We start from the raw sequence: 11,220 nt of genomic DNA, 5'->3' as shown, positions 1-11,220 counted from the left end.
CCCATAAGTGTAAACATACAAGCAAAAAAGGGCAGCTTTTCCCTTGAGATAAAAAATTATAATCCTCTGTAAAAGAACTACAAGACAGACCCTAATTGATTAATTTTCCAGTGACTGTTGTTGTTCAACTACTTTAAATATCTTTTGGAAGTAGCTGAGCATTCATTATAAATAAACTATAAATTAGACTTGCTCTCCACTTATAATACAAACTATGATAACCAAGTACATAGTGACAGAAACAGAAATATTATATCCCAGCTATCTATAATAAGAGCAAGCATTTATACAGTGCTTTCCATTGCCAGATACTGTTCTACGTACTTAATATAGAATAACTCTTTACTCCTCACAACAACACTGTGAGACAGTTGTACTAATATCTACATCCCCCATTTTATAGGTGGGGAAACTGAGGCAAAGACAAGTTAAGTAACTTGCCTAAGTTTATAAATCTAGGAAATGATAGAGACAGGATTCAATCCCAGGTGATTTGGCTCCAGTCTGGGTTCTGGCAGCCCCTCTGTCCTCAATTATTGCACTATTCAGAGCACTTACATACATAAATAGCACATTTGTCCATATTGTACACAATAAATATATACCAAATTTTGTCAATTGAAAATTAATTTAAAATAGATAAGTAGGCCGGGTGTGGTGGCTCACGTCTGTAATCCCAGTACTTTCGGAGGCCAAGACGGGCGAATCACAAGGTCAAGAGATGGAGACCATCCTGGCCAACATGGTAAAACCCTGTCTCTACTAAAAATACAAAAATTAGCTGGGCGTGGTGGTGGGCGCCTGTAGTCCCAGCTACTCGGGAGGCTGAGGCAGGAGAATCACTTGAACCTAGGAGGCAGAGGTTGCAGTGAGCTGAGATCGTGCCACTGTACTCCAGCCTAGTGACAGAGCAAGACTCCATCTCAAAAATAAATACATAAATAAAAAATAAAATAAAATAGATAAATAAAACAGCACATTTGTCCTCTTAAATAGAATGGTGATTCCATCACCTAGTGTTGCTTCTTATTCCTTCCCCCATATTCACTGGAAAGAAAAGTAACTGGACAAAGGTGTTTATGTGTGGCAGAGGTGGAGGAGAAGAACCTACAGAACTGAGAATTCAATCTGGTTCCATTTTGTTCCTCCTTTGGTTCATTTGTTTGCTGCTATAACAAGAAATCCCACTGTCAATCATTGAGCAGGTGGGGTGGGAGGGGCTGGTCATCAGGAAGGAACGGGGTCTGGGTGCTCTTGGCTGTCAGAGATGGGGGACACCATCTTTGGTGTTTTAAGCTCAGGGGTCTCTTTTGGGGGCTTTGGGGAGAATAAAAAAGCCCCAACCCCCAGGGGATTTCTAGGGAAAGGCCTGGGAAGAGGGATCGTGAAGGCAGAATCCTAAATCAGCCCTGACCAGTGCCTCTGAGGCAAGAGGACCGCTAAGGAAAATGGCTGATGACTGGGGAAGTGGGGTGAGCAGCAAGAGTGTAAATGTCTCATCAGTCTTGGAGGAATGGGCTCAAGCCAGTTCTAGGTGACATTATCATGTCCGAGTATTATGGAGATACTCAAACCTGGAACCCACGTGGTGCAAATGGCAGACTTTCCAGCTCTCCAACCTCAGTAGAAGGGCCAAACCAGGAACCCACAGTCCACGCCCACCGTGTTTGTCCCGTCAGCTGGGGGCTGCCTCTGATGTCCCCAGGGAGCCCTGTCCGGCCAAGGGGCCATGAACACATATTGCCCCAAACCAGGGCTGCCCATTGTCTCCCCCTGTGAAAAACAAGTACAGAAACATTTCATTTATCCGGTCTCCCTGAGTGAGAGGAGGTTAGAAAGCACCACTGTCAAACTCTCATTTCAGAGCATTCTGGTTCTGTACTTTGGGTGCTCCATGGAGACAAGAAAATATGCTGCTTACAGATTTTGCTAGAGTTCCCTCTTCTTCACCATGGTGTAGCATGGATTCCATTCCAATTTACTTTTTTGTGTTTCAGAGGCTCCTGATCGGAGGATCTATGGGAAACCTACAGGGGTTTGCCAGTCACAAAGTCCCATCTTAGCGTTAGGGTTCCAGGAGCAGGTCAGGATTGGGGAAGACGAGAAGCACAGGACTCGAAGGGAGACCATAAATCTGAATTAAGGGGAAACAACAGAGTGAGAGCTCGAGAGACCTACAGAGCTGAAGGAGAAGAGTAAAGCTCTAAGTAACAGGCAACGGGCTCAGCACCAACTGGAAATAGGAGAGAAAATGGAGAGTGAGGTGAGTTTGGGTTTGGGTGGAGGCCGTGAACAGGGCAAAAATGTCTGGGACTCATTTGTCAATGGGGCCAGCCATGGGGCAGGGGCAGTCCTACTGGCCTAAGGATACTTGCCCAAGGCAGTCAGATTGAGGTAAACTGAAAAGAGGAATGTGTTTATTTGGTCCTTGAGTTTTAGACATTTCTCCAATAGGCTTTTAGGAGAGAATATTCTAGCACAGATGTCATCATTATTCTTTGAAGTCAGTGAGCTTTCCAGGCATCTGAACTTGAGAGGAGCAGGAGTGGGCAGTAGAGGTCAATGTAGGTTTGCACTCAGGTGTTGCTTGTTCCTACCCCTAACAAGGTGGGGAGGGGGTGGTCTGTGTAGGATCGGCAAGACTTTTCTCTTCAAGCATTTCTGAGGTTTTTCATTAGGCAAAATCCAGTCTGCCTGAGGTATCTCCATTTTCTGTGTTTCCTCTGACTGGGGATAAAGGCTCTGCCCCTGTTAAAGGGATAGGAAGCCAGAGGGAAAGGACTCCAGGGACCGGAGAGAGCCTCCCCTAGGCCTGGACAGAGTCCTGTCGCTGCCCTAGGCAGAAGGGACCAGCTCCTACAAACTGGACACAGGACTCTGTTTGCTTTATTGCCATGCCTGCTTACAGATGCCTGGCTGATAAGATTAGTTGATACACCAGTGTCCCTGGGAAATTTAAGTGATGCAAACAAGCGTGACAGGAAACACTGAGAACAATATGAGGTTTCTGTGCACTCAGGCTGGAGGACAGCTTTGCTTTCATGAATCAAATCCCTGGGCTGATAGCCTATGCTGTGGTCTAGTTGCTACAGTTGGGATAGAGGCCAGAGTTTCCTTGGAGAATTCACCATAGACTAGATTTGGTGACGAGTTACTTGACTCACAGCCTTCAGCAATATCTATGAGGGACGGACTGTGCCATTCTAGCCATGGCTACTGGGTGGTACCCAGGTTGGTGGAAGTGGCCATCACCAGGAAAGTCAATTCTGACCTCCTTGAATTACAACTGAGAAGGTGGTATTTGTAGTAAATGGAGTCTCAGAGAGAGATAACAAGAAGACATTTCTTTATGAGCTGAGTCTAGGAAACCACCTTATGTGTACATTTGAATATCATAAGTTAAAAATATAATAATTTAAATATATAGCCTTTGGCAGTAATTCTTGGATTGGTTTAATCAACTATGCATGGTATACATGTGTGTACCTGTGCAAATCAAGGAATTTTCTGGAAAGATGCTGTACTCCCAGTAAGTAGGACTGCGGCATGGTGGTGATTAGAGCCTCCCTATCTTCATCTTTTTCTGGGGTAATTTGTCCTTCTACAGTCCCAAGGAGGACTCTCATTTACCCTGCTTTTTTTTTTTTTTTTTTTTTTTTTCTTTTTTGAGACAGTCTCACTCTGTCACCCAGGCTGGAGTGCAGTGGCGTGATCTCAGCTCACTGCAGTCTCCTCCTCCAGGTTCAAGCAATTCTCCTGTCTCCGCCTCCCAAGGAGTAGCTGGGACTACAGGCATGGGCCACCATGCCTGGCTAATTTTTGTATTTTTAGTAGAGAGGGGGTTTCACCATGTCAGCCAGGCTGGTCTCAAACTCCTGACCTCAAGAGATCCATCTACCTCGGCCTCCCAAAGTGCTGGGATTATAGGCGTGTACCACCATGCCCAGCCTCATTTACCCTGCTCTTATCACACCCTGTCCACAGATGACTGAACACTCTAACCCAAAAGACCCCAGGCCATGGGCAGGGCTGTGCCTGTCACACTTTCTCTTTGTTTTTTTGTTTTTTTGGGTTTTTTTCTCTTTTAAGACATTGACCTAAGGGACATGGTGATGTTTCAGTAATGATGAGTGCTCCAACTCAATGGTTATATAGACTCAGGAGTGGGGAAGTGTGCCAATGAGGAAATGGAAAAGGCAGAGAGAAGAGGAAGACAGAAGCAGACACACAGACAAGCAGAGAAAAGAGGAAGACTGTGGCCTCATGAGAGAGGCAGGGAATGTTTGGGATCCCAACATCCTCGTTCCATTCTGAGCCTTCATTGTCAGCCTTGGTATCTGGATGTTGCCTGTCAAATCTTTGGATCCTTACAGTAACCCCCATTAAACTCCAACTAGTCCAGGTACGTTTCTGTCCCTTTCAACCAAATAATCCATAAGACAGCATGAGTGGACAAGATCAGAGAGTAAGCATCTAAGATCCCAAAGACAAGCATATCTAAATGAGAGCCATTTAGATGTCTCCAATTTACTTTAAATACTCCAGTGAGGTAGAGACAGGGATATTATGTGTGTGCTGGTTCATTTCTGCTTTTACTCTAAGGGCAGTTGCTCTAATGGAAAATTCTACTCCAGGGTAGTGAGCTGGTATTTTATCAGAAAGGACACACTCCAGAGGCAGCCACTTTAAGTGCTTCTTTGATCGATGTCTCCCTGAATACCTGAGGCTTTGTTAATTAGCACAGTGAATGTCAGAAATGGATTTTTATTGTTTAAATTAGTTCATCATTAATAAGTACAATGAATATTAGAAGTGGACTCTCCTTTGTGAAACTAAAGGTATTCAAGATGTGTGGATTGGCCAACATATTTTAGATGTGTTACATTCTGCACTGTTACATGAGGAAAGATGTCACTGGAAAGGGGTCCCAATCAAGACCCCAAGAGAGAGTTCTTGGATCTCACACAAGAAAGAATTTCAGGTGAATCCATATAGTAAAGTGAAAGGAAGTTTATTAAGAAGGTAAAGGAATAAAAGAATGGCTACTCCATAGGCAGAGCAGCCCCAAGGGCTGCCAGTTGCCTATTTTTATGGTTATTTCTTGATTACATGAAAACAAGGGGTGCACTATTCATGAGACATATAGGGGACCTTCAGACCATATAGGGGAACTTCCTGACATTGCCATGGCATTTGTAAACTGTCACGGTGCTGGTGTAGCAGTGAGGATGACCAGAAGTCACTCTCGTCACCATCTTGGTTTTGGTGGGTTTTGGCCGGCTCCTTTACTGCAACCTGTTTTATCAGCAAGGTCTTTAAGACCCATATCTTGTGCTGACCTCCTATCTTATCCCATGACTTAGAATGCCTTAACCATCTGGGAATGCAGCCCAGTAGGTCTTAGCCTTATTTTACCCAGTCCTTATTCAAGATGGAGTTGCTCTGATTCAAACACCTCTGACGGTGTGGTAGATACATAAATATGTGGCCCAGAGCCCTCCTTCAAGGAAGGACTTGCTACCCTGCTGTGGAGAGTACCATCAGGAGATAGCTTCAGCTGCCTGATCCTTCAGGGTTTGCTTTAGATGCAGAGAGCCTCCTCACCCACAGCCCTTATCTGCTGCCTGAGCCAGGTGGGGGATAAAGACCCAGCCATTTGACCCAGTGCAAGATAATCCTGATGGCTAATATTTGTAGTGTGAGGCATCCCCCGCCAGGTTGCTGAGGGACGTGTGTCTGCTTCCTGAACCCTGCAGGCCAGGCCATGAGCCAAGGCCGTGGTATCCAGCTGAGGAGCAGGTATCCCTGAGAAACCGAATGTCCCAGAGAGTATCTGCAAACCTACCAAGGAGAACAATCCCAACACACATACACACACACACACACACACACACACACACACACAGAGAGCAAAGAGCCAGAAAATTAGCTTAAAAGCGGCTTAGGGTTGGGGGGCAGTTGGGATCTCTAAAGCTGCCCTGCTGCTGTCCAGGAGTTCCTTGTATGTAAGTCCTAATAAACTCATTTATTTGCTAGGCTGGACTTGTTTGAGTCATTTTTTGGTCTCTCCACTCCCCCCCCAGTTTGGGAGAAGGTTTTTCTCATTACAATATTCACTCCAAAATTCAACACTGGGTTGGTTGAGGCTTTGTTGGACGTGCATTATGGTTCAGCTTTTCCCTCTGCCCAATCTAGATTCCTTCCCTTTTTCTTTTTTTAACTTAGCTTAAACTTTATTGAACTTAAATTCTTCTAACAGAAAAGAATTCAAATAGACCAGTAAAAACAAACAAACAAATGCAGAGCAGTTATTTACCATGAATAATTCCCTTCACTTTGTAGATTATAAAGCTCCATCAACATGGAAATAGATAAACTCCTAATCATGTGCTTTTGGTAAACTAGCCAGAGAAAACAAGTGTAATGAGTATAAATGAAGTTTAAAGATGGTCTATACTCTTTGTGATATTTAATTATATGGAGCTTTTTTTTTTTTAAAGCAGAACTAGCTAGCCATGTATGCTTTTTTGTTTTGTTATTGTTTTCGCTTTTGAGATGGAATTTTGCTCTTGTTGCCCAGGCTGGAGTCCAGTGGCATGATCTCGGCTCACCGCAACCTCTGCCTCCTGGGTTCAAGCAATTCTCCTGCCTCAGCCTCCTGAGTAACTGGGACTACAGGCATGCGCCACCACTCCTGGCTAATTTTGTATTTTTAGTAGAGACGAGCTTTCTCCATCTTAATGTCTGTCTTAGTATCTGCTTCCAGAGAACCTAAGTGGCTGGGAAGTCCAAGATTAAGGCACCAGCAGATTCAGTATCTGGAGAAGGCTGTTCTCTGTTTCCAAGATGCTGCCTCTTCCTCTGTGCTCATATGGTGGAAGGCATGAACGGGTCAGGCAGCTCTCTGAAGCCTCTTTTATAAGGGCATTAATTCAACTCACAAGGGTGGAGCCATCAGGACTTAATCACTTCCCCGAAGCCCCACCTCTTAATACCATCACCTCGGAGTGTAAGTTTTAACTTACAAATTCTGGAGGGACACATACATTCAAACCAGAGCACTAATTTATCTTTATCTTTCAACAATGATTTTCAACTAAAAAGAACTTAAGAGTGGTGCATCATGACCAAGTTGACTTATGTCAGTTCACCATAATGGTGATACGTGATTTAGTTGTAGCTGAGGGACTCTTACATGACTCATCCCCTCATTTCATTCGAGTCTGTCTGTTCAAATGTCATCTCTTCCAAGCAGCCTTCCCTAATGAATCTAACTAAATCAAAGGACACACACAAACACACACACACACACACACACCCCACCCACCATTACTTGTCACTGTGTCTGAATCCTGCATTACTTTTTGTATTATCAAACCTGAATTATATTTAGTAATTTGTTTATTTGTTTCTGTTTCTCTCCTCCGCAAGCATGTAAGCCTTAGCAGGGCAGGGACCTTGTGCAGTGCTGTATTCCTAGAGCCTGAAAGCGTACTGGACACATGTCAGAAGTTAATTGTTATCTGTTGATTGAGTACATGAATGGAACTATGCAAAAAAATCTACCTCTGTCAAGTGGCAACTATGCAGCACTGGGGCTTTAAGGCATCTACACAAGTGGCCAGCAGTCAAATTTGGGTCCTGTAACTCTGCTTGGTGACCCTCTTCCCCTTGACATTCCCACCCTCTTGACCACCTTGATTCCTGTTCTTTCCTGTAAGTTCAATTCATGGTCACCAAGAAACAGTTCATCTGACCAGCCCGATTACATAAGTTCAGCAAATGTTTGTTTCTGTGTCAAGTGCCATGTTTTGACTCTCCATGGGTCCCTGGTGTCTCAAGAGGAACACTTCAATATGATGACAGGTGACTAATTAAAAGGACAGGGCCTGGGAGTGGGGCTGGTTACTAAGCAGAAAGCACATGCTAAATAAATTGACAATGCAAACACAACTCCGGAGTAGATTTTTAGTTCACATAGAACAATACTGTTTTCAAATATTGCTTAAGTAGATAAGAAGCAACTACTTATCTACCAAAAGCAGTGATGTGCGGATACAAACCGTTCTTATCTATTCATTAAAGCAATTCTCGCAAGTTTCTATACCAGGCAGCAGTTTGTTAATCTAGTTGTAGCATGTATTTGGAAAAAAATTGAAAGGATGTATATCGCTAACTAGATCTCTCCTCCCAGAATTAGTCTGAATGAGGGTTTAATTTTCAGCACCAAGGAAAACAATACCAACATGAGTAAGTCAATTAGTTGTGGTAGTGGTGGTGATAGTGGTGGTGGTGACGATGGCAATGGTTGTAGCAGTGGTGGTGGTGGTAGTGGTAGAAATAGTTAACACCACTAGCCTCTTACTATGGGCCGAGCTCTGAGAGATAGACTGTTAGGACCTCCCGTTCACCAGATTTAGCTTCAGTCTTCTCCTCCACACAAGCCTGGGTTTCATAAAATGTGTTGGGATTGGCAACTGCGCACTGTTGACCTTCTGTCCACAGGGCCTCGCCAAGTTTAGATTTGGAGAAATGTTGCCATCTAGTGCCCCGCAGGAGTCTTCACTCTTCAAGCAGCCAAGCCAGTCTCCCTCTGCTTAGCTCCCCCACCTCCCTCCCAGGTAAGAGGCTCGGCATGCTGCAGGCCAGAAATGGTGAGTATGCCCCTTACCTATAGTAGAAACCATGGAAATGTCTCCAGAGGTTGTTTCAGTGTTTTTTTGTTGTTTTTTTTTTAAATTCCTTTTCTCTTTACAAAATGTACAAAGAGAAAGAGCTAGACAGGGGCAAAGAAACAGCAATAGAATTAAGAGTTGGTAATGAGTTAACATTTGCCACGTCTAGCAAAACTCAGTGAGGAATGGGAGAAAGATGTTCAGGAGAGCTCCAGATATAGTAGTGAGGTATGTGAAGAGGGCCATTGACATGGACTTCATTGGCACTTTGGGTCACCTCCAGGTGATCCACCTGGATTTATTCCTCAGCACAGCAAGTGCTGTAGACTTTCCCACACTCACCCATCTAAAGCCCTCAGTCTGTTCTCTCAAGTTCATCCTCTTGGCTTTCTGCAGCAACAGCTAACTAAACCCATCAGCTCCTTTGTGTTCTGGGTGTGTTGACCCTCCTGTCGGGTAGAAGAGGGATGTTTTCAAATGGAAACTTTCAAAGACTGAACAATGATTAGTTATTCTATAAAGGGGCAAGAGGCAAGCCAGGTGGGGAGGGTAGATGCTTAGGGCAGTATCTCTCCAACCCCAGACCCACTCAACTTTCAACCATGATTTTGTCTTTCATGGTGTTGATACCTCTTGATTTGGATTTACATATTCATTTGTTTAATGCCAATCTTCCCAACTGGTCTATGAGCCCCCTGGGGGTTCTGTTCACTGCTGTATGCCCAGTGCTTAGCAGACGGCCTGGCACACAGGAGCACTCTGATGAATGTTAGACGGAAGAGTTGGTGCACGTCTTTGGGGACATTTGGGTTAGTGAATGGAGACTGAGGCACACCACACCGGCAGTGTTCATTCGGAAGGGACAATGAGACTTCGTCCAGACTTGTGATTTTCGAATTGTTTAACTTTGGATACCTTGATTTCCTTGAAATGCTATGTTGGAGCCCCCTCCTGCTTTTTTTGAAGAGATCCCTTCTCACCATCTCCCCACCCACTTCCACTGGGCCCCGCCAGGCCCTCGAATGGCTCCAGGTAGCAAAGTTTGAAAACAGCAGATCCAATACCTTCATTTTACAGAAAAAGAAACCCACAGAAGGTGAAAAAATGGGGAAACGTGACAAAGGTGAGAGACAGGGGTAAAATGTGTATGTCAGAGAAGGGAATTGCTTTGTCACATTTTCCCATTATGGCTCTCCACTGTAATTCCAGAACACTCCGCAAGATTTGTTCTTCCTCATCCAGGAATTCACAGTGTGATGCATCCAGCCTGGGCCAGAAACAAAAGAGGCCTGGAGAGAATGTCAGGGGCGTGGTGTAGAAGTCAAACCTTGCTGGGTAGAGGCGGTGGCTTTGAGGACTCTGGCGATGGAGAGGGTGTGTACACCTTTAAGAGCCCATCTGGAAAACTACAGCCTGTGGAGATGTTGGGGACAAAGCCTTTTTGTCCTTTGCCACCCGTAAGGCAGTGCTTTTCTGAGCAGCTCTAATTATAAATCCCTGTCCTGCTAAGATGGGTAAACTTGGCAGCATTCAAGATCTGCCTTGTGTCTTAACTATTTCTCAGTTGGTTTGGGCTTGGCAAAACCCCAAATGCATTTTGCCAGGCACTCTTTCCCTTAATTTCTAATCCCTTGAGTGGCTTAAAGGAAATTTCATCCATATGCTTCTGAGTCACTTACTGTGAACTCATTTTTTGGTAAAAGAAATATGTTCTCAAGCCAGCACAGTCCAGAGAAAAGCACACTTTTAGGCTGAAATGGGTCATGCTTTCTTGAGGAAGAATTTCCTGGATTTTCTGAGTACAAGGAGAGAAGGGGAGCAATAGTTCCTGTCCCCACGTTCTTTCCCCTTTCTGAATGTACTTTTTGGGGCTTACCTGAAAGCCTCCTCTATTGTTTACGAAGCTGGTAAATGCCATATCTGTGTTTGGATCTAAACAAACTCTGTGGGTTTGTGGTTTCTTGAAAATTCCCATTTTTAACCTGAGCTGGAAAAGAAACAATTATTGAACACATACTACATGTCAGGTGCATCTTGGCAGCCTGGTAAGATAGACATTATCCTCATATACAAGGAATCTGAGAAGTGGAGATATGAATTCACTAGACAAGCTATGTACTTCATAAAAGGTGAAGTCAATTCACATCTAGAGCTGTCTGACTCCCAAGTTCATGTTCTTTCCACCTGGCCGTGCCCATTCCCTTGCACAGACAGGAAAGGAGGCCCAGCACATTCTAGTTGACAGTCATGGGTCTAGTAGTGGGCACACATTTTTTGCAAAGTGAACAGAAACTGAACTTGGCATTGCTGCAAGAGTTATCCTTTTCTTATTGACTCAGAAGAGTTTGGGATGCTGCCTTATTCACTGTGGTAAGATGTCAGACGTAGAAATTGCCAGTCTCAGAAGTGAAGTTTTTGATATTGCTACTAATAATGACAAGCGTCTAGGTATAAGCATCAGCTGATAGGAATTACAGGTAATTACAGGAATTCTGGGTAATTACAGGAATTACAAGAACATGTTAAACGATACCATGAGGATGCA

The sequence above is a fragment of the Theropithecus gelada genome, chromosome 3, assembly GCF_003255815.1.
Source record: "Theropithecus gelada isolate Dixy chromosome 3, Tgel_1.0, whole genome shotgun sequence".
Lineage (NCBI taxonomy): Eukaryota > Metazoa > Chordata > Mammalia > Primates > Cercopithecidae > Theropithecus > Theropithecus gelada.
This window is presented reverse-complemented; position numbering follows the sequence as displayed.